The following is a 25,246-nucleotide window of genomic DNA, read 5'->3' as shown; positions in this document are numbered from 1 at the left end:
TTCAGCAAAGAAGACCAAAGTACAAACATGGGGGGGGGGGGGGGGGGGGGGGGAGGAGGTTGGACTGGAAGAACAACTTAATCAAAGTCTGAGTCTCAATAATTTGTCTTTATTTCAAATTTCATAAATAAAAAATGTTTACAAATTTAAATAATCTTGTCAATGGAGGCGGAGCTAGGGTAGGGGTGGGGCTATGATGGGGCCCTACCAAATCAGTCTGCACAGGGCCCTGCACTTAATAAGACTGGCTCTGTAGGTAGTATAGGATGAAGATTAAAATGGATAGACTCAGGAATAATCTAAGGAAATACTTCTTTATGGAAAGGGTGGTTGATGTGTGGAGCAGCTTTCCGGTCAAGGTGATAAGACAAACTGGCCGATATTCACTACTATTTACAGTGGGGGAAATAAGTATTTGATCCCTTGCTGATTTTGTAAGTTTGCCCACTGACAAAGACATGAGCAGCCCATAATTGAAGGGTAGGTTATTGGTAACAGTGAGAGATAGCACATCACAAATTAAATCCGGAAAATCACATTGTGGAAAGTATATGAATTTATTTGCATTCTGCAGAGGGAAATAAGTATTTGATCCCCCACCAACCAGTAAGAGATCTGGCCCCTACAGACCAGGTAGATGCTCCAAATCAACTCGTTACCTGCATGACAGACAGCTGTCGGCAATGGTCACCTGTATGAAAGACACCTGTCCACAGACTCAGTGAATCAGTCAGACTCTAACCTCTACAAAATGGCCAAGAGCAAGGAGCTGTCTAAGGATGTCAGGGACAAGATCATACACCTGCACAAGGCTGGAATGGGCTACAAAACCATCAGTAAGACGCTGGGCGAGAAGGAGACAACTGTTGGTGCCATAGTAAGAAAATGGAAGAAGTACAAAATGACTGTCAATCGACAAAGATCTGGGGCTCCACGCAAAATCTCACCTCGTGGGGTATCCTTGATCATGAGGAAGGTTAGAAATCAGCCTACAACTACAAGGGGGGAACTTGTCAATGATCTCAAGGCAGCTGGGACCACTGTCACCACGAAAACCATTGGTAACACATTACGACATAACGGATTGCAATCCTGCAGTGCCCGCAAGGTCCCCCTGCTCCGGAAGGCACATGTGACGGCCCGTCTGAAGTTTGCCAGTGAACACCTGGATGATGCCGAGAGTGATTGGGAGAAGGTGCTGTGGTCAGATGAGACAAAAATTGAGCTCTTTGGCATGAACTCAACTCGCCGTGTTTGGAGGAAGAGAAATGCTGCCTATGACCCAAAGAACACCGTCCCCACTGTCAAGCATGGAGGTGGAAATGTTATGTTTTGGGGGTGTTTCTCTGCTAAGGGCACAGGACTACTTCACCGCATCAATGGGAGAATGGATGGGGCCATGTACCGTACAATTCTGAGTGACAACCTCCTTCCCTCCGCCAGGGCCTTAAAAATGGGTTGTGGCTGGGTCTTCCAGCACGACAATGACCCAAAACATACAGCCAAGGCAACAAAGGAGTGGCTCAGGAAGAAGCACATTAGGGTCATGGAGTGGCCTAGCCAGTCACCAGACCTTAATCCCATTGAAAACTTATGGAGGGAGCTGAAGCTGCGAGTTGCCAAGCGACAGCCCAGAACTCTTAATGATTTAGAGATGATCTGCAAAGAGGAGTGGACCAAAATTCCTCCTGACATGTGTGCAAACCTCATCATCAACTACAGAAGACGTCTGACCGCTGTGCTTGCCAACAAGGGTTTTGCCACCAAGTATTAGGTCTTGTTTGCCAGAGGGATTAAATACTTATTTCCCTCTGCAGAATGCAAATAAATTCATATACTTTCCACAATGTGATTTTCCGGATTTAATTTGTGATGTGCTATCTCTCACTGTTACCAATAACCTACCCTTCAATTATGGGCTGCTCATGTCTTTGTCAGTGGGCAAACTTACAAAATCAGCAAGGGATCAAATACTTATTTCCCCCACTGTAACTGGAATGGCTCCTGGCCAGTTAAATAGCATTTAGCCAGCTAACCACTGATATTCATCGAGAGATAGCCAGATATCTCTGCTGAATATTCACAGTTAGCGCATACCTCTGAATTCTATATATAATGTGACTTAAGTTGCGAATGCAAATCCGGTCATATTCTGGATTTGCATGCACAACTTAATTAGCTTAACAAGCCAATCATCACTTAAAAAGCAATTATTGACACTAATTGGCATTAATTTGAATTTACGTACATAACTATTGAAGTGTATTCTATAAAGTGATGTGTGTAAATTCTAAGATGTGGCTCTGAAAAGGGGGTGTGGCTACGGGAGGGGCATGGATGAGTGTGGACGTTCCTTGAATTTGTGTGCGGTGTTATAGAATATGCCTGTTTCACATGTAATTTAGGCGGCATTTATAGCAGGTTTTCATTGGCGTAAATGGCCATGGCTAAATATAGTCCCAGAAAATGGGCACTGGGCATATTCTATAAAATACGCCTAAATTTAGGCGTTTTCTGTAAACCGCTCCTAACTTTAGGCGTGGTTTATAAAATACACCTAGGTGGGTTTTTTCAGCGTCGATTTTGTAATCATGATATATAGAATCTAACCCATAGTGGCTAACCAGCTATATGACATGATATAGCTGGATAGCCGTGAATATTCAAGCACTGGCCAGCTAAGTTTAACGGCCAAACCAGACCACCTAAATAACAGTCCTATCTTTGGATGCTATAAACTTAACCAGCCAGTGATGAATATTCACTTAGCTGGTTAAATTTGAGTCAGCCATAAAACCCCCGGATCTTTAAAGCCAGTCAGCGGAAACAGCCTGGCAATGAATATCCGGGGTCAGTGCCGATCTTGGCACTTATGCGAGCTGCCTTCCACAGTCTGAATATCGGGCCCAAAGACTTTATCTTAATTCAAGAAAGTTTGGGACTTGCGCATATGATCTCTAAGGTAGAAGAAGGGATAAGTAGATGGTAAGGATGAGCAGAGTGGATAGGCAGAATGGTCTTTATCTGCTGTCATTTTCTGTTTCTATATCCTGAAAAGCACACTGGCTAGGCAGTGCTCTAGAACTGACTTGTGGAAAGCTGCCTCATCTGATCCGGAGAGCAGAAGACCTGACCTTGGCATGAAACCTATGTCCGTCAGCACTACAATTCACAGTAGTGCCCCTGAGCCATTGAACTGGTCCCTGGAATGTGCTTGTAGGAGGTAATTCCTGGTATAGCAAAAAGAGGGAGCAAAGTACAAACAAAAGTCCAAACAGCAAATAACAGCACCAGGAGCCTTTAAAATAGGGACACAGTTCCTTTAATCATACACCTTTGTAAAACAATCTTTGAAAATGACCCGACACAGGCCGTGTTTAGGCGCACAACGCCTGCATCAGGGATCACAAAGGTAGCAGGAGCAATATTCAGCGATATAATTTAACTCAACAAGCGTAATGGAAGCTATGTGCAGCGACGGTATTTGTTCCTCCACACAAATAGTGAAGTAGAAGCGCTCTCCTTGCAATTTTAGAGTCCGAGCACATTCAAGGTACATTCCTCACCCATATATGCTAGTATTTCATAAAGACAAGGCACTAACTAAGGAATTCCATAATTGGCACCAAAATTAGACACTAATTCCATGCCCAACGTTCGGTACAGAAATGAGTTCTAATGGATGCAAGGTGACAAAGTGGGGTTGAAATTGCAGATCGGCGCATAAATACACTTACACGCCCAGTTATAGAATAGTGCCTAGGTGTATTCATGCACAACTGTTTGGCATCCTACCTTGTACACACTTGTCGATTCGGAGTCCATTATGTGTACTCTGACATCTTATTTATTAAAAGCCTGGTGTTTTTCAAGGCTGTGTTTTGTCAGTATATAAGATGACCCCTGAAGAAGGCTTTATGCCAAAACACAGCACATGTTGGGTCAGGATTGTTTATGCCTTTGGTGGGTCAAGATTGTACACACATTTGGTGACTTGTTGAAGAGTAGAGTTTTTAGAAGCTTGGACTTGTTTTGTCTGATTACCCTGGAACATTCTTCTTCCACCCTTTTTGTTTTCTTTCGATTTGCTGTGGAGGTATTAAAGCAAAATACTAGCTTTTAAAATGAAAACCCTAGAGAAAGTGGACCTTTAAAGATATAAAGTGTGGTGGAGGAGTAGCCTAGTGGTTAGTGCAGTGGACTTTGATCCTGGGGAATTGAATTCAATTCCCACTGCAGCTCCTTGTGACTCTGGGCAAGTCACTTAACCCTCCTTTGCCCCTGGTACAAAATAAGTACCTGAATATATGTAAATCACTTTGAATGTAGTTGCAAAAACCTCAGAAAGGCAGTATATCAAGTCCCATTTCCCTTTTCCTATTTGAGATTCTACATGGAATGTTGCTACTATTTTAGATTCTATGTGGAATGTTGCTATTATTTCAGATTCTTATGAGATTCTACATGGAATGTTGATACTATTTGAGATTCTACGTGGAATGTTGCTACTATTGGAGATTCTAGATGGAATGTTGCTACTATTGGAGATTCTACATGGAATGTTGCTATTCCACTAGCAACATTCCATGTAGAAGCCTGCCCTTGCAGATCAACAACGCGGCTGCGCAGGCTTCTGTTTCTGTGAGTCTGACGTCCTGCACATACGTGCAGGACGTCAGACTCGCAGAAACAGAAGCCTGCGCGGCCGCATTGCTGATCTGCAAGGGCAGGCTTCTACATGGACTGCTGCTAGTGGAGGAGTAGCCTAGAGGTTAGTGCAGTGGACTTTGATCCTGGAGAACTGAGCTCAATTCCCACTGCAGCTCCTTGTGACTCTGGGCAAGTCACTTAACCCTCCATTGCCCCTGAATATATGTAAACCGCTTTGAATGTAAGTTGCAAAAACCTCAGTAAGGCAGTATATTAAGTCCCATTTCCCTTGCCTTCATTAGAAAATGTTGTTGATTCTATTTAAAAACAGTAAGAATGGCTTTTTTTTTTTTTAGTTCTTCCATTCCTGTGAATTTGAATGCATGTGATTCTGAATGTGAGATATAAATATGAAACTTGAGTGATGGTTGTATTGCATAAGGAGGATGTGGTTAGCTTTTCTTACCTAGTGCCACCATTCACCTCCTGCTGATCTTGTGATGTGTCCTCTGCTTCTGATGCAAGCTCCGCCTTGAGCAAAGATTGTGTCAGCTTGCACTGAATTGTCTGGCGATGTTATGAGGCAGTAAAATGTTTGTCAAGATCTTGAGTTTAATCACTAATTTAATTTCTGGCCTAAATCAAATTTGAACCTAGGTCTTCCAGTAGACTAAAAAAATGTCACCAAGTCATCTTTGATCAAAGCTCATTAGCATGAATGATCATGACTTGGAAGCCGACCAAATTTCAGTTTGGGATTTTGGCTGAAAATGCCAGGGCATTTTCGGCTGAAACCAAAACTCCCCCACCCCCAGCTGCTGCCACTGTACACAGCCTCCGTTCCCCTCTCCCAGACTCACCTGTCAGACAGCTCCCCCCTCCCCCAGGCCTACCTTAGGCACCCTGGTGGTCTAGTGGCCTAGCAGGGGCAATAGCGATTCACAGTTACTCTTGGCCTGATCATCTCTGCTGCCAAAATGGCCACCACTGAAGCTCTCAGTGGCCATCTTGGGATTGGAGCAGGTATAGGCAGGAGCAATTTACAGTCGTTCTTGATTATACCGACTCCAAACTCAAGACGGCTGCTGTGACCTTCAGTAGGAGTCTTGCAAGACTACTACTGAAAATCTTGATAGTCATTTTAGTGGTGGAGATGACCAGGGTGAGAGTGACTGTGAATCACTCTTGCCCCAGGACATCTAAGGTATGCTCAGGGGGTGGGGAGGGAGGGAGCTGACTGACCGGTGGCTCCGGGAGTGGGTAAGGTATGCTGTGTGTGGTGGTGGTGGCAGGGGGAGGGAGGATGGGTGCAGTGACAGTGGTGGGGTGGGGATCTGGATGGTTACATTTTCTGCTTTGGTTTCTGCCCAAATCGAGAGACCTATTTTGGTCATGGATTTGGTTACAGTAGAAACCAAAGATTCTGGGTTCAACTGGGCTCTATCATGTGTAACAGTCTGCACAAAAAGGGGTGTAGTTACTAACATGGGCTACTATTAAGATGTATTTTACCACTAACTCCTGCTATTTTAGCACAGGTCCCATTTCATGCAGTGAGACCTAGTTACTAATAACTGGGGTTAACTGCAATATAACACTTCTTAATGGTAGCCCACATTGATAACTTCCTCCCAAAGAGGTGCTGTAAGCAAGAAGAGGCAGGTTGCTCCAACAGATGGTTCTGATTGTGTCATTCCTGACAGCAACAAAGACCCACTAGCAGATCTGATGTATTGTCTCTTAATAAACTGGCCATCAACACAGACTCGTGCAATATTTTCTAGACTTTGATAGCAAAGGTTTGTGGGAACTGCCCAGATCAGCCTAAGAATGGTCACGACTAATGAGGAAATGGGGGAGGAGAGAGAGAGAGAGAGAGCAAGCAAAACTATGTTGCATGAAACATCAAGCGTTAGTCAAACTAAGCCAAAACAGGACACAGAAAGGTAGTGGAAGTCTTTTCGATGTGTACCTGAAGAAAGAATGGCTTTCTGGTGTACTATAAGGTTAAAAAATCAAAATGTTTGAGACATTGCTCTGTAAAGGACATCAATCTTTTAATTAAGAGATCTTGTAGTTTGCTCTTATAAGAATAGATTGCCATGGCTGACGCCATGACTCAAAGCCCACTCACCTCCCACTTCTGGGGAGGAGGGTGCCAGGGTCGGGTTCCATGCCTGCCTTTTAGGTGCATGCCACGGCCCATGTTTTAAAGATTCAGTGGCAGGAAACCTACAGAGATGCTCGGAGATGACATCATGGCCCTAGGCCTATTTAAGGCAGCCATGGACTCTCCAGCACTACCTTCACAATTGGTCACTTAGTCTAGTAGCTACAGCTTGCCCTGCCTGTCTCCAGTCCAGTTTACCCTGCGTGTCTTCAGTTCAGACCGCCTTGCCTCAGCTCCTGCCAAGTCTTCAGCTCCAGTCCAGCCTTGCCTCTGCTCCTGTCTAGTCTTCTATTCCAGCTGAGCCTCATCTTCAGCTCCAGTTGGGCCTGGTACCTAGTTGCCGATTTGGGTGCCGTTTATAGAATAGTACCTAGTGCCGGGATCTGCTTTGATTGCAGCTGCTATTTTCTGTCCCCCCTCCACCTCCTCCCCCACCCAGAAGCTGGTGCCCTAGGTGACTGCCTAGTCATGCCTAATTGGTGGGCTGGCCCTGCCTAATTTTTATGCATGTATGCCTATGCATAATTGTATAAGAACCTTTTCCCACGTGCAAATCATGCTTTATACAGGGCAAAAGTTATAAATTACTGCCACCATGAAGAAACAAAGCAACTACTTCTGAGCAAGACCGATGTGAGACGAAGCTAATAATTCATGATCATGACATCGTTTCTTGCTAAATATAAAGATGTCACGCTCATGTGATTTTCCTGCTTATGACTCAGACTGTTATGTTATGCCTTTTTCGAATGAAAGTTACACCTCTGGGCTTGAATAAAAATACGATCAAATATCCATTGAATATAACTAAACAACATAAAAACACTGGCGGGAGCTGGCAGGTTGGAGAGGTGATTTTGTTAGTGCTGAAGATGTACAATGAGCAGACTTGTAGTTTACTTTTGCTGCCATTTTCATGATACTTTACTAAAAGCCGCCCAAAAATAATAACTTTGTTTAAAAGCAGGGTGACTGTATTCTCAATATACTGTACAGATTCCTTCAGTATACAACTGCTAAATGTTTAATTTCTCTTTCTACCATTCATACTGCGTGTGATTTGCCTGATAGGGAAAAGAATTTGTCTTCCATAATTAAATAGAACCGGATGTTGTAATGCTCTGTTCTGAATATATTTCCAGTGCGCTCCGCCAACTTTTCCTTGCAAATGCTCTATGTTGCTCCAGTAAATTTTGTTTTGGTATGAATTGTTATCTGAAGTCTTCTCCTAAGCTTAAGGAACAGAAATCTATGCAAAGAAGGCACTGGGGCAATTTTCAGACTACTAACAGGCCTGGCAGCTGAACGAGCTCTTTTTCGAAGTGCAGGCTGACAGGGGAGTGTGGAGGGGCATAAATGAATGGCGCCAGCCATCTATATGGCCGGCGCGGTAAAGCGGCGGCCGAACCTTATTATCGAAAAAGATAGCCGGCTATCTTTTGTTTCGATAATACGGTTGGAGCCGGCCAAATGTCAGCATTTGGGCCGGCTTTAGAGATGGCCGGCATCGGTTTCTGGCGATAATGGATACTAATGCCGGCGATCTCAAACCCGGCCAAATGCAAGGCATTTGGTCATGGGAGGAGCCAGCATTTGTAGTGCACTGGCCCCCCTCACATGCCAGGACACCAACCGGGCAACCTAGGGGGCACTGTAGTGGACTTCAAAAATTGCTCCCAGGTGCATACCTCCCTTACCTTGTGTGCTGAGCCCCCCAAATACCCCCAAAACCCACTCCCCACAACTCTACACCACTACCATAGCCCTTAGGTAGCATCGATGGTAAGGAGGGCGAATTTTAACCAGGTTCGGTCAGCCGAGTATTCTCCAGTGGTTGGGTCCAACTCATTAAGGAAGATTTCGATGTCAGTGTTGTCCTGAGGTAGCATGTTGCGTAGGTTTGCAATTTTTTCATTGAAATACTTAACAAGTTTGTCTGCAGATGGGATGTCTGTATTCGATGTAGTGACCAAGTTGGTGTCTAGGAGTTTGTTCACGAGTTGGTATAATTTCCTCGTGTCTTTGTAATCTGTCCCTATTTTAGTTTTACAGTATGATCTTTTGGTCTGTCTTATTGCGTATTTGTATTTTCTTTGTGATTGTTTCCATGTGTTGAGTGTGTGTTCGTCTTTTGTTTTTCTCCATGCTCGTTCGGGTTTCCTGGATTGTGTTTTTTGCTTTTTCAGTTCATCATTGAACTATGGTATCGAGTTATGCTTACGTGAAGTTCTTGTTCGTAAGGGTGCTATTTCATCTAGTATGTATTTGCATCTTTTATCCCATTCCACGAGGTAATATATGGAGTCTGTTTGTGTTGTCCATTCATTGTTGTATATCTGTTGCCAGAATGTTTTCGTGTCTACTTGACCTCTTGTGCTGTAGGATGTGTGCTCTTGTATTTGGTGTAATCCCTTCTTCTGCCAGTGTAGGGATAAATTTAATTTGTAGTGATCAGTCCAGGGTGTTTCTGTCCATTTAATATCTGTTAATATTAGGTTCTGGTCTGTTGAAAGTTTGTGTGGGATAAGATCAAGTGTGTGCCCTTTGATGTGGGTTGCTTGCATTTGTGGCCATTTGAGATTTCATAGGTGGAGGAATTCCTTACATTCTCGTGTGTTGATTGAGTTGATGTTGATTGGGCTATCCCTATTGCAGGGTCTTTTAGAAGCAGGGAGATACTTGATTTTCTAGAGGGGGAACTATTCCAGCAGTTGATAATGGAACCCATGCGGGATGGGGCCTTAGTGCTTACTAATGAGGAGAGTGTTTCTGATATTAGGTAAAATAGTAGGTAAAATGAGTTTATCTTGTTGGGCAGACTGGATGGACCGTACAGATCTTTATCTGCCATCATTTACTATGTTACACACGTTAGGTAATCATCTGGTATCCAGGGATCACCAGATAGTGTGGTTTAATATTAAGATAGGTGTGGAGAGGATTCATTCAAAAGTGAAGGTTCTAGACTTAAAAAAAAACTAACTTCGTTCATATGGGGAATTAACTTAAGGAACTGTTGTCTGGATAGGAACATCTAGAAGAAATTGGAAAGCAGTGGACAAAACTGAAAGGAGCTATTGTAAGGGCAACAAACCTTTTTGTAAGGAAAGTAAATAAAAGTAAGAGGAAAAGGAGGTTGCTTTGGCTCTCAAAAGTAGTAGCTGAACAGGTTAGGAAAAAAGGTCAGCCTTTATAAACTACAAGAGATCACAGAAAGAGGAAGACAGGTAACAATATTTGGAAAGGCAAAGAGAGTGGGACAGCACTTCACAGAACCAGGACACTGTACCAGTGATTTCATAGTGAGAATACTGAAAGGTAACTTTAAAACCATACAAGAACGTAAGACCTTTGAAGTCAGAATGATTGAATATTTTAACACCCAACAGAAAGGACTTAACAAGGATCTGGGGTTCCTAGCCCATTATAAACCATAAAGCTGTATGTCTCTGTTGATCACCCCACCCCTCACCTATCCACACCCATCCTGTTAGAATATCAATGATATGCTTTGATGTCCCCATGCATACCTCCTACCCACCCCCATCCTCCCACCCTGTCAGACTGTCATAGTAATGCTTGAATGTTTTCACTTATATACACTGTCAGCTAGCACATTTGCTTATTTCCGATCTGAGGAAGAAGGGCAACCTTCGAAAGCTAATCAAGAAATGTATTAAGTTATGCCCAATAAAAAAGGTATCATCTTATTTTCTTTTCCATGTTTTATTTTGTTTGATTTCTATTGATAACCTTAAGAGTGGACTAACACGGCTACCACACTCCTCAAATATTGGAGTAGTTAGGAAAGCAAAAAAGACATTTTTTAGATAGGTTAGTGATAGGATGAAGTGCAAAAGTGACTTTGTGAGACTCCAAGGTGAATATGCAGAAGCTGATAAAGGTAAGACAGAATTGCTTAACAAATATTTATGTTCTATGTTCACAGCTGAAGGGCCAGATGCAGGACCGCAGAAGACAAATACAAATAGGAATGAAAGGGTGGTAGTCCTCGAATGATTTTCAGAGGACTGTCTTCATGAGGAGCTATCTAAACTAAAGGTGAACAAAGTGATGGGGCTGGAAGGCATACATACAAGGGTACTGAAGGAACTTAGGAAGTTCTAGCATCTCCACTGTCTGATCTTTTCAATGCTTTTCTACAGTTGGGATTGATCCCGGAGGACTGGAGAAGAACAGATGTGGAACCTCTCCACAAAAGTAAGGAAGAGGTTGGGAACTAACAAATCTAAAAAATGGGTGCTAAAATGACTGACTGGGTTAGGAACTGGTTGGGTGGAAGACGACAGAGGGTAGTGGTAAATGGAGTTCATTCTAAGGAAAAGGATGTTATCAGTGGTGTGCCGCAAGGTTTGGTTCTTGAGCCGGATCTTTTTAACATTTTTGTAAACGATATTGCTGAATGGCTGTCTGGTAAGGTTTGCCTCTTTGAGGATAATACCAAAATCTGCAATAGAGTAGACACCTCTGATGGTGCAGATAACATGAGGAAGGACTTAGCAAAGCTAGAGGAATGGTCTGGAATTTGGCAGCTAAGATTTAATGTTAAAAATGCAGGATCAAGTATTTGGGCTGCAAAAGCCTGAGGGAACGGTACGGTTTAGGAGGTGAAGCACTTTTGTGCATGAAAGAGGAATGGGACTAGAGTGTGATTGTATGTGATGATGTTAAGGTAGCCAAACAGGTAGAAAAGGCAATGGCAAAAGCTAGAAGGATGCTTGATAGATATTATTATTCTTGGGGTTGATAATTTAGGAGTATGTTTACTAAGGTGCATTAGTGTTTTTAACGCGCCTTTAAAGTTAAGGCACGTTAAATGCTAACATGCCTATACATTTCTATGGGTGTGTTAGTGTTTAACACGTGTTAACCATTAACATGCATTAACCATGCTAAGGCGCCTATAGCACACCTTAGTAAGCATAGGTGTTAGGTTGCGAGACCAAGGTTTACTGCACTTTCCTATGCCCAAAGGAGTCAGGTATAAATCTATTCATGCAATGGGTTTTGTTTATATCTCAGCAGAATGCTGGAACTTGCTGCCTTCAGAATTAAGACTAACTTGTAATCATTTAGTTTTCGTAAGCCATTAAAAATGCACCTACATGAATGAGGTATTTAGTTAGTAGTGTTGGCCATTTGTTTAGAATGATGTCACTTCTTAGGATTTCCTAGTTTCATTTATATATTGTAATTCGCACAGATCCAGTAATGGTATGTAGCGGAATATAATTTGTTTTTATTGTATTGTAATCTGAAAAAAATACTTCTTCACAGAAAGGGTGGTGAATTTGTGGAATGGCTTCCCGATTGAAGTGGTGGAAATGAAAATAACATCTGAATTCAAGAGAGCTTGGGACAAGTACATAGGATCTCTAAGGGAGTGATAGGGAGAGGAGATGGCATGGATGGGCAGACTGGGTAGGCCATATGGAGGCATATTTTCAAAGCACTTAGCCTACCCAGTCTGCCCATCCATGCCATGAAATCTATCTGGGCAATTCTATCAATTGGTGCCTCAGTTAGGCGTCCCAATCCCAAACACTTAGCACCAATTCTAATCTAATCTAATTCATGATTTATAGACCACATTGCTCCCAACAAAAGGTTCTAAGCAGTTTACAATTCAGATAAAGACCATGAGGCATACTTTCAAAGCACTTAGCCTTCCAAAGTTCCATAGGTCTTTATCTGAATTGTAAACTGCTTAGAACCTTTTGTTGGGAGCAATGTGGTCTATATATCATGAATTAGATTAGATTAGAATTGGTGCTAAGTGTTTGGGATTGGGACGCCTAACTGAGGCGCAGGTTTTTTAAAATTACCTTCCTGAAGCATCTTGCTGCTTTTCTTAAAAACCTGATGTGACTTTTCTTCAACCATTTTAACGTCACCCTTTTATATATTTTCTAGGATAAAAAAAATAGTAGTTTGGAATCCATTGAACCAAAGTTGATTTAGTATTTGGGCTGTTTATCTTTTAAACACCATTAGGCACAAATTAGCTGAATTCATCTGTGTCTATAAGTTAATAGATGCCATTAGTAAATTGTCAATTATCGCATGATTACTTTTTCAACCAAACCCTTTTAGCTATCTGGGTTTTTAATTCTTCCCCCCCCCCCCCCCCACCCCAAGAATATGTAAGCAAAAAAAAAAAAGGTAAAATGAATTATTGCATTTATCAAGCAATGGTAATATATTAATCTGTCAAGAACTGATGTAAAATTTCTATGTTACATCTCAACTTAGCTTCCAAACTCTAATGACCATTCTTGCGAGTAGGCTTCTTCTACAGTATTCTGTGCTTGTGTGAAGGATCTTTACTGAAGAGGGTTCAAAGAAAAGAAATCATGTCCACAGAAACATGAGTGGAGTTTATTAATATTATCTAGCGATTGGTACCCTTCTATGACCCCCTGACATAAATTTGGAATATTTGGCAGGAATAAGTTTTCTCCCCTAACAAAGCATTTTATGGTGCATGTTTGTGTAAGAGGGACGATGACAGGGTGGGAGGAAAACATGTTGATGCTTGTAACTGCTATTCATTGTTTGATTCCTTGGATCCGTGCCTGATGTGCTATGGTTTTCTTTTGGAAATACTAGTAAAAAGCTGACCTTTGCACATGCAGTACGTTGATTATTCTCTTTAAGCTGTTGCCTCCTTAAATTATTTAAATGTTTGTTAATATTTATTGGGAATTGATAAAACCGCCCTTGTTACAGTTGCAAATTGGAGCGATGTACAATCAAAAATTAATAAAAGCAAGGAAAGGAACTCTATAAAAATAGATGGAAACATACTAGGAGAGAAGGGGTAAGGAACCTACTGGCAAAATTGCCTTGATAAAAGAGCAGAATATATCAGCGAATTGTGAATCATCTATAGAGCGTAGACATCTATCAGTATGAGGCAAAAGGAAAAAAAAGTAAGTTTTCAGGCCACCTTTAAAATTTATAAAGGAGGATTAAGACCAGATTGAGGGAGGGAGTCTATTCCATAAAGAGGGTACTAAAAAAATAAAAGGCTCACTTCCTAGTAGATTCTAGTTGTGCACGAGAAGGACCGCGGAGAACAAGTCTATGATCATTTAGGAGCCCTTTTACTAAACCGCGTAGGCGCCTGTGTTTGCCCAATGCACGCCAATTCGGAACTACCAACCGACTACCACGTGGCCCAGGCAGTAATTTCATTTTGCGCACACGTCCACTACGCACGCCAGAAAATATATTTTATTTTCTGGCAAGCGGTGCTACCTGGGTGGTAATCGGCATCATACGTGTGCTGATGATTACCGCCCGGTTAACGTGTGAGACCTTACCGCTAAATGAATGGGTGGTGGTAAGATCTCAGGCTCAAAATGGATGCGCACCAATTTTCATTTTGGTGCATGTCCATTTTTGGCCAAAAAACGAATCTGCGTGCGTCCAAAACACGTGCCTATGCTAGCACAGGCCATTTTTCAACGCACTTTAGTAAAAGGACCCCTTAAAGATCTTAACAACTGTGGGGAAGAAAAAGGGATAGTTTGCAGAAGGGTGCAGAAGGATTGCCATTGAAGAGGTAATTGTATATAATACAGCAGCCAGGCCTATATTTGGAAAAACACGTTATGATAGCGCCAAACCTCTCCGAGAAAAACTGCACTGGCTCCCAATCAAAGAACGCATTGCTTTTAAGGTCTGCACCATGGTTCATAAAATTATATACGGCGAAGCCCCGGGATACATGACAGACCTCATAGACCTACCAACCAGAAACACAACAAGATCAGCGTGAACTTACCTAAATCTCCACTACCCAAGTACTAAAGGACTCAAATACAAATCAACTTATGCATCCAGCTTTTCTTACTTAAGTGCACAACTATGGAACGCTCTGCCAAAGATAATAAAAACAACGAACGACCACCTAAGTTTCCAGAAAGAACTAAAAACAAACCTGTTCAAAAAGGCATACCCCACCGACCCAACATAAAAACCTAAGTTCCTGCAACACTGCAAAACCAAAGACTGTAATGGACATACCTTAACCCTCATCCCCCCTCCCTAACTTCCCCAATGTATCTACCAAGCACGAACCTTCTTTTACCACAATAACACCTGTATTTGTTCATACCGTTGCGGTACCATGTAAGCCACATTGAGCCTACAAATAGATGGGAAAATGTGGAATACAAATGACACAAACAAACAAATAAATAAATAAATAAAGCTTTGTTTTACCGTGTTTCCCCGAAAATAAGACAGTGTCTTATATTAATTTTTGCTCCCAAAGATGCGCTAGGTCTTATTTTCAGGGGATGTCTTATTTGGGAGTAGTAGGGGGACTGTGGCGGTCGGGAACAGTATTGAAGTGGGGGGTGGTATCCTGCAGGAGTAGGCCGTGGCTCGCCTATCTGCCCACAGTGACCGCAGGACTCGAGCGGAGCAGAGCCGCCCTGGCCGGGCTGGGAATGGAGGAGGGGTATGAACTAGGGAAGGTAATGGAATGTGGGGCCAGGCTGCTCTGGCTGGGGGTCTCGGGAGGTTGTGAGAGGGCTTAGGGCGCAGGATCATCCCTACCGTATTACAAACGTTAAAAAAAATTCTACTCCGTTGGTGGCGCTTTTTGCGCTCCTCCTGTACATTCGCAACACTTTCCATCCTTCTAGTCTGACTTAGCCCTTGGGCGATGGAGCAGCGCCGAAAGGGCTCGGTTACTCATTTTCTTTTCTTTTATTATTTCTGCAAGGGGGATGTTTCTTTTCTTTCCGGGCTCACTTACCAGTAGTTGATCTTCACTTTCGGGGGAGGCCTTATATTTAGCAATTCAGCAAAACCTCTACTAGGTCTTATTTTCAGGGGATGTCTTATTTTCGGGGAAACAGGATATGTGTGTAAAAATTAATCCAAAGATTATGGTGGCCATAAATTGGCTACCACAAAATCGCCGCGCTAAGCGACAGTTTTATAGTGTCACTTAGGCACAACTAAGTTATTATAGAATAAATGTTGCATTCACACAGCAAAATGTAGACATGGCCACTGATGTTAACTCAATGGCAGGCATAAGTGGGAAGTGCCACTGGGCTACTACAGCACCCTGGCAGTTGTTTCCTCCCCCAGAATGTGCCATTTGTGGAGCTGTGCAAATATTTCAATTGTCGTAGGGCCGGTGTGTACCCAGCAGTAATCTGGCAGTGCCGTGCACTGCCCGGTTACCGTCAGGTTAGCGCGGGAGCCCTTACCGCCACCTTAATGGGTGGCAGTAAGTGCTCTCCCCCAAAATGGCCGCACAGCAAGTAGTTCAGTTGCCACATGGCCAAGAGAAACCTGCTTTTTACCCACTGCGGTAAAAGGGGGCCTCTGTTCGTGTCAAAAACAAGTGCTGATGCCAGCATAGGCCCCCTTTTGCCACAGCTTTGTGAAAGGACTTCTAAGTTTTTGGCCTGGGGTAATGGAGGGTTAAGTAACTAGCCAAAGGTACTGCATTTGGGACTTGAACCCAAGTTGCCAGGATCAAAGCCTGCTGCACTAACCATTACGTCACTCCAGGGTGTCTCTACTTTTTAGTGCGCACTAAAAAGGCTAGCATGCCTTTGTAAAAGGCCCCCCCCCCTCACACACACAGTTTGAGGTTGCCATAATTCAATTTTATTAATTTGGGGGGGGGGGGGTTTCACTCTCTATACAGGAGCAACTTATATGAAGTGCAGGCAATGTTTTTTTTTTTTAAAGCTTTAATTTAAACACTCCTTTTCCAAATTCTTGACTTAAAAATTTTCCAGTTTATTTCATTTTCTCTTCGTTTCACTGCTGTTGCTTTACTGTGGCAAATCGCACCTGTGTATGTTAGAAGTTCACAGGAAAAGTTCTCAGTAAATTCTAGCACAATCCTAGGCAGCCTATTTATAACATTGAACATAATGAATCCTAAATTTAAGAGGCTTAGTGAAAATTCTTTTGAAACCAAAGAACAGCGATTACAAGCTGAGGCTAAATGGGGCAGTTCGAGACTTGTGGAAAGTAATTTTATAACACACATGTTTCCTTGCTGAGACCTCATGATCGTGGTTGCAGCAACACCCACAACCCTGCTGAGGTGTGCCATGATAACAACGCCTATGTAGTGCCCGCCTAGCTCGCAACTCCCAATGTAGAATGTGGGATCTCATTTGGGGTCGCAACCCACAGTTTGGACATCGCTGGCCTAGGTTGAGAGAGCAAGGAGGTGCCTATTTTGGTCTATTTTACATAGATTATACATAGGTAATTATATGACTTTATTAACTCAAATTCAACATCAATAGCCCCTGCATTTGAGGTGCTGACATTACGCATGCTTAACAGCAGATGTAAATATAGGCCTCAATTCTGTAAAAATTAGCGTATGGCGCTCAGAGTTGGGTGCCATTTATAGAATAGCATTTGGGGCTGGGATCCGAGAATTTACATCAACTGAAACCTGGTGTAAATTCTTGCGCCTATATTAGGCGTGGATCCCCTGAATTCTATAACATTGTGCATAAATTCTAGGAATGTCCCTGATCTGCCCATGACTCCTTTTCTGATCCGTGAGTAAAATTTACTGGTGGATCCCGAAGCCTAAAGCTGTGCGTGCAAATTTTAATTAATGCCAATTAATGCTGATAATTGATTATTATTAGCGCCCAAATATTAGGACTAATTGTCTCATTTATCTATTAAATTGCTCCTTTTACCAAGCTGCAGCAAAAGAGAGACGGTGCTAGCATTGCCGCATGTTTTACACGTGCACCGAGGACCCCTTTTACTAAAGGAAATAGCCGGGTGGCAAGTAAAGCACTTGCCATGTGGCCATTTTGGGGGGGGAGACATCAACACCACCCATTGAGGTGGCGGTAAGGGCTCCCGTGTTCACCTGGCAGTAATCGGGCAGTGTGCGGCACTGCCCAATTACCGCTAGGCATGCTCCAGCGGTACAAAAAATAAATAAAACTTTTGTAGTGCTGGAAATGATGGTGCGCTAGGTGTGGGAAGTACTGCTGGGCTGCTGCGGTAGCTCGGTGGTACTTCATGTATAGTAAACGGTAAGCCCACGTTGGGCTTACCGCCGCTTAGTAAAAGGAGCCCTGAGTGCACACCTAAATTTGCGTGTGCGATTTTGAGCACCATAAATAGAATGAGGGCATAAGCACATACTTTACACATGTATATGCACGTTATATAAAATAAGTGCATACATTGTGACTCCACCCATGCTCTTTCTCCCTGCCTACTGTACAGCTATATTCCAACTTGCACTGCATGTTCCTTTAGTTGTGACCTAATTTTATAAAAGCCCACTTATCCCTGGATTCTATATATGGCGACCAAGTTGCACACACAAAATTGTTTAACAAATTGGCACCGATAATTGGCCACTAGCAAGCAATTATCGGCACTAATTGACGCTAATTAGAATTTACATGTATTCTGTAAAGTGGTGCACAAAGATTCTTAAGCGTGGATTTCAAAAGGGATCGTGGCCATGGGAGGGGCATGGGAGAATAGTCCTGATCTGTGTCTGTTAGGCACGGACATTTACACCAGGTTTTAGTTGGCATAAATGGTGACGCCGACATTTTAATCATGGAAATGAGGACTACGCATATTCTATAGAACGAGGTTTGTAAAATAGCACTAAGTGATTACAGAGTGGCGATAAGCCCTGCACGGGCTATGTAGAATAGATTTTGCCATATTGAGGAAGACGATTCTTACTGATATGGAGTCTTCTTATTTTGCTAGTGTATCTTACTGATATCTTGGATCGAAATGAACTAGGAACCCAAAGAGAAGGAGATCGGCCCTTCACCCAACTGACATAAGAACACAGGTGAATTCACTGCTTCAACAGAGACCCAAAAATCAGATTCAAACCTTCTACTGGAAAGTTCTTAATGTGGCCTTTCTAGAAAAAAGCACTAAGTTTTTGTCTTAACACACTATAATGCAGGATTTTAATGTTTCGCAAGCCCAAAACTAATGCTGCATCAAGAAGGGGTATTCCTACTGCTTTTTATTGCAGGTCGGATGTTAATATTCAGATTAACGTGTGATACCTGCTCCCAATTAATGTGGAAGCACTTAGCACCTCTTATTTAGTAGGTGGTAAATAGTCCTAGGTTAACTCTGCATTAGCCAGTTAGCATGTGGTAGATGTAGAGGCGTATTTTCAAAGCACTTAGACTTACAAAGTTACATGGAGGGGCATTTTTGATATGATTTCTAAGTCCGACGTTTTGCACAAAACTTCCAAAATTCGAACAGAAAAGAAGGCATTTTCAAAAAAGATAAATGTTTATCGTTTATCTTTTTTTTTTTTTTAAAATACTCTTTTGATCAAGGTTTTGTGCTTTGGACTTCTTGTTTTTTGGTCCATTTTTGAAAAAAAAAAAAATGAATAAATTCAAAACGTAGAAAATCAAGCCATTGGGATGTAGGGGAAGCCAAAATATTTAAAGCAGATTGGTCCCACAGACATCCCAGTAGAGCAATGGGGCACCCTAGGAGGCACTTCTTTGTCCTTAATAAAAATGTTCCCAGGTACACCTCTCACCTTTGCTCCCTTATCTTGTCCCCATGAGCCCAACAAAACCAATCCCAAACCTACTGCTCCTACCCTGTACACCACTACAATAGCCCTTATGGGTGAAGGTGGCACCTATATGTGGGTACAGTAGGGTTTTGTTGACTTTGGGAGGGGGCGCAGTTTCCACCACAAGTGTGACTGGTAGAGGGAGATAGGGACCCAAGTCTCCCACGCCATGGTGCACTACACTGACCACTACACTACTCCAGGGACCTGCATGCTGCTCCAATAGACTGTCATAAAGGCTGGTAAGTCATATTTTTAGTCACATATTTTGGGGGTGGGAGTGGGTCAATGACCGCTGGGGGGCATTGGGGGGTTCATCCCTGGTTCCTTCCAGTGGTCATCTGGTCATTTAGGGCACCTTTTCGTGCCTTATTCATCTTAATTTTTGTTTAGTTTTGTTCCATTATAGCTGAAAAACACCTAAGTCTTAGGAATGCCCAAATCCTGCCCTTAACACACCAACATGCCCCCTTGAGATTTGGACGCACTGCAGACAAACAGTATAGAAAAAGTCTGAAAAATAGGTTTCAAAAAAACGTTGAAATTATGCTTTATGCCACTTTTTAGGCATTTTTTCTTTTTAAAAAATGAGTCCCGTGCATAGTAAACTATGGAACTTTGCAAGTATAAGTGCTTTGAAAATGAGTTTTGAAATGTGCTACTTGACTAATGCTCCTATGCCTACTCTCTGCACATGCTACACCCCCTGACAGAAAAACTCAGTAATGCATGGTTTAATGAGCGGAAACAGGGAAACTACCGCAAAACCCCTTAATGTGATCCTGCAGTAGCCAGTTTCCAGGCATTAACAGCATGCTAAGGGCTGGATTCTGTAGAAGGTGCGGTGAGTAAGTACATAAGTATTGCCATACTGGGAAAGACCAAAAGTCCATCGAGCCCAGCATCCTGTTTCCAACAGTGGCCAATCTAGGTCATAAATACCCAGCAAGATCCCAAAAATGTACAAAACATTTTATACTGCTTATCCCAGAAATAGTGGATTTTCCCCAAGTCCATTTAATAACGGTCTATGGACTTTTCCTTTAGGAAGCCGTACAAACCTTTTTTAAACTCCGCTAAGCTAACCGCCTTTACCACATTCTCTGGCAACGAATTCCAGAGTTGAATTACATGTTGAGTGAAGAAACTTTTCTCAGATTTGTTTTAAATTTACTACTTTGAAGCTTCATCGCATGCCCCCTAGTCCTAGTATTTATGGAAAGCATAAACAGACACTTCACATCTACCTGTTCCACTCCACTCATTATTTTATAGACCTCTATCATATCTCCCCTCAGCCGCCTTTTCTCCAAACTGAAGAACCCTAGTCGCTTTAGCCTTTCCTCATAGGGAAGTCGTCCCATCCCCTTTATCATTTTCGTTGCCCTTCTCTGCACCTTTCCTAATTCCACTATATCTTTTTTGAGATGCGGCGACCAGAATTGAACACAATATTCAAGGTGCGGTCGCACCATGGAGCGATACAAAGGCATTATAACATCCTCATTTTTGTTTTCCATTCCTTTCCTAATAATACCTAACATTCTATTTGCTTTTTTAGCCGCAGCAGCACACTGAGCAGAAGGTTTCAATGTATCATCAACGACGACACCTAGATCCCTTTCTTGGTCCGTGACGCCTAACATGGAACCTTGCATGATATAGCTATAATTCGAGTTCCTCTTTCCCAAATGCATCACTTTGCACTTGCTCACATTAAACATCATATTAAATTGTGTGCATGGCCAATTTCCATGTGTTACTCAGTTGAGTAACGAGTCAATCAATGAGGCATGTGGGATCTCTTAGGGAAAGGAAGAGATAATGGTTGCTGAGGATGGGTAGACTGGATGGGCCCTGCGGCCCTTAGCTGCTGTCATGTTTCTACATTTCTATGTTTCTATAACTGGCTGATGACAACCAGTTAACATCGCTAGTTGGCAATAATTGGAATTTACACGTGCTTCTTTTTAGTTATATTCTAAAAAGAGGCACACGTAAATTCTATCATGCATAGCTGAAAAGAGGGCATGGCCACGGGGAGGAATGTGGGCATGTTGGGGACGTTACTCAAATTTACGTGTGTTGTTATGGAATTCTGGGGAACATGCCGACATTTAGGAATGGGTATTTACACCAGCTTTTTAGTGGCATAAATGTCCCTGTCTAAACGTAGGCACATTCCCTGGTCCTATGCGCTATTCTATACATTGTGCCTAACATTAGGCATGTTACTTGGAAGCGTCCAAATTTTAGATGCCATTTACAGAATCTGACCCTAAATGCTTAGCGCCCTTTAGTTGAAGGGCCTCTGTAGGAAGTATGTTAATGTTCAAGGAGAACGTTACTAGAAATTCAAAACTATCATCAGCTCATTGTCAAGTTGAAATTGAAGACCCTGAGCAGAAGCCAGGCAGCAGTGTGATAGAAAGTCTGTTCTTGAGGGTGGCTCTCTGTAAACATTTTGATAAAATTATCCTGAGAATGAATTGTTGAGAGCACACGAATATAAGATAAAGGAAAGAACACAGGTGCATGGTGTACTATCAACTTTTTTTTGTTTTGTGGCAAACCGAGGAAGACACCATCTGTTGTGTTACCGTATAGAAAGATACACACCTGAAACATTTTTCCCAGCTACATTTTCTTTTTCTGATGCTCACACTTGCAATTGTTTTGCATATATTGACACTTTATAAAGATACATAGTAGCAGTGACTTTTTCATCTTGTTTTAAAATGTGTCAAGGTAAAAAATTATACTTGCGTAAATAATGGAGAGTTGACTAAATTCTGAAGCAAACTTCAAAATGTCTTAGCCAAAACTCTTCCAAAAAAATGCACACTCTTCTGAAAGAGTTAACACTATTTCCCAAAAGTAGGGGCAAAAACTCATTACTTGATTTGTGCATGCATGAATAGTACGCATATGCGGACACTATCGGGAAAGAGTTCACACTCTTCTAAGAGAGTGAGCATCATTTCACAATAGTAAGGACATGCACTCATTATTTGCACATGCGTGAATAGTACGCATATGCAGGCACTAATAGGAAAGAGTACATACTCTTCTAAGAGAGTGAACACCATTTCACAACAGTAAGGACATGCACCATTATTTGCACGTGCGTGAATAGTACGCATATGCAGGCATTAATAGGGAAGAGTACACACTCTTCTAAGAGAGTGAACACCATTTCACAACAGTAAGGACATGCACTCATTATTTGCACGTGCGTGAATAGTACGCATATGCAGGCACTAATAGGAAAGAGTACACACTCTTCTAAGAGAGTGAACACCATTTCACAACAGTAAGGACATGCACTCATTATTTGCACGTGCGTGAATAGTACGCATATGCGGACACTATCAGGAAAGAGTTCACACTCTTCTAAGAGAATGAGCACCATTTCACAATAGTAAGGACATGCACTCATTATTTGCACGTGCGTGAATAGTACGCATATGCGGACACTATCAGGAAAGAGTTCACACTCTTCTAAGAGAATGAGCACCATTTCACAATAGTAAGGACATGCACTCATTATTTGCACGTGCGTGAATAGTATGCATATGCAGGCACTAATAGGAAAGAGAACACACTCTTCTGTGAGAATTATTTCACAATAGTAGGTACATGCACTTGTTGCTCGCACATAGAGAAACATGGAAGCAAGACGGCAATCTGTCTATCCTCCACTATCTCCTCCGTTCCCTAAGAGATCCAACGTGCCTGTCCCATGCTTTCTTACATGTAGATACAGTCCTTGTCTCCACCACCTCCACCAGGAGGCTATTCCATGCATCCACCACCCTTTCCATGAAAACGTATTTCCTTAGATTACTCCTGAGCCTATATCCTCTTAACTTCATCCTGTGCCCTCTCATTCCAGAGATTTCTTTCTTTTAAAAAAGACTCATCTCCAGTACATTAATGCCATGGAGATATTTAAATGTCTATCATATCCCCTTCTCTCCTGCCTTACTTACTATCTCCTAAATAGGAGGCAGTAAGTGATCCAGTGTTACTTTTTGGAGGTTCTATGTGCTAATAGGAATATTAGCATGTGACCTGCAAAAACAAAATGCGCCACGTTAAAATATGTTACGCCCAGATTTTATTGCACTTTAGTGAAAGGGGCCCCTAAATTTCTTGTATACCATCAATACCCTGAACTCTAATTAGTTATAAGTATATAAGAACATAAGTACATAAGCATTGCCATACTGGGACAGACCGAAGGTCCATCAAGCCCAGCTTCCTGTTTCCAACAGTGGCCAATCCAGGTTACAAGTACTTGGCAAGATCTTAAAACAGTACAACGCATTTAATGCTGCTAATCCTAGAAAAAAAATACTAAAATTCAGTTTAACAATGCAAACAACTGATCTACAAAAATAATACATGAAAATTAGTGTAAAAGTTATACAAACAACCAGGATTTCAAAAATTTATGACATTTTTTCAATAATTTATTTCAGCCAGTGGCGCTCCTAGGGGGGCTGACATCCGGGGCGGATTGCCGATGCGCCCCATCCCCCGGTGAAGGAACCCCCCGGGCGCATGCCGCTGGGGGGGGGGGGGTGTGTGGAGCGCGCCTGTCTGCTTTGTTCGTTTCCATACTCCCTCTGCCCCGGAACAGGAAGTAACCTGTTCTGGGCAGAGGGAGCACAGAACGAACGTAGCGGACAGGCGCGCGGCACCCCCCCAGCGGCGTGCACCCAGGGCGGACCGCATCCACCGCCCCCCCCCTAGGAACGCCACTGATTTCAGCCCTAATCTGTCAGCACAGCATTCCAAAAGGAAACTGTAGGTATTTCCACATGATTGGAGTAAGTGACTCAGGGGCCCCTTTACTAAGGCGCACCGAAAAATGGCCTGCACCGGTGTAGGTGCGTGTTTTGGATGTGCGCAGGTCCATTTTTCAGCTCGCCTGCAAAAAAGGCCTTTTTTTCGTGGCCGACAATGGACGTGCGGCAAAATTAAAACCTGCACGCATCCATTTTTGGCCTGAGACCTTATTTGCCACCCATTGACTTAGTGGCAAGGTCTCATGCATTAAGTGGGCAGTAATCATCAACGCGTGTACACTGCCGATTACCGCTGGATAAGTGCCACGTTGGTAGAAAATTTCTACCGTGTGTTTTGGACGTGTGTCAAAAAATGAAATTACTGCCCGAAGCTTTTGGTGGCAGGGCGGTAGTTCCAATTTGATGCGCATTGTATGCGCATAGGCACCTACTGGCCTTAGTAAAAGGGCTCTTCAATTAGGGCATAATCCAGAACTAAATTGGATTAAGGCTGACATAGAAGGGGCAGCATCCATATAATATTTGAAAAATAATATACAGAGAGCTAATGGTGTGATTTTAATAATGGAGTAACTTGATCCTATATATTTTATTTAGATTTTGCTCACACCTTTTTCAGTAGGTAGCACAAGGTGAGTTACGTTCAGTTACACTGGATATTTCTGTGTCCCAGGAGGGCTCACAATCTATGTTTGTACCTGAAGCAATGGAGGGTTAACTGATTTGCCCAAGATCACAAGAAGCAGCAGTGGGATTTGAACCAGCCACCTCTGGATTGCAAGCCCAGTACTCTAACCACTAGGCCATTCCTCCAAACCAACCAGTGCATGCATTATCCAAAGATATTGTAAGGATCTATCTGGTATGAAAAGGTCAGTGTCCTTTTTTCTACAAACATCTTTCAATACTCTTAATAGAAATAAAACTAACATTGCATAGATATGATGTTTACTAAAAATTAATTCAAGACCAAACAAAACAGACAAA

This window comes from Microcaecilia unicolor, chromosome 8, assembly GCF_901765095.1.
Source record: "Microcaecilia unicolor chromosome 8, aMicUni1.1, whole genome shotgun sequence".
In the NCBI taxonomy this organism is placed as follows: Eukaryota; Metazoa; Chordata; class Amphibia; order Gymnophiona; family Siphonopidae; genus Microcaecilia; species Microcaecilia unicolor.
Note: the sequence above shows the minus strand (reverse complement) of the source record.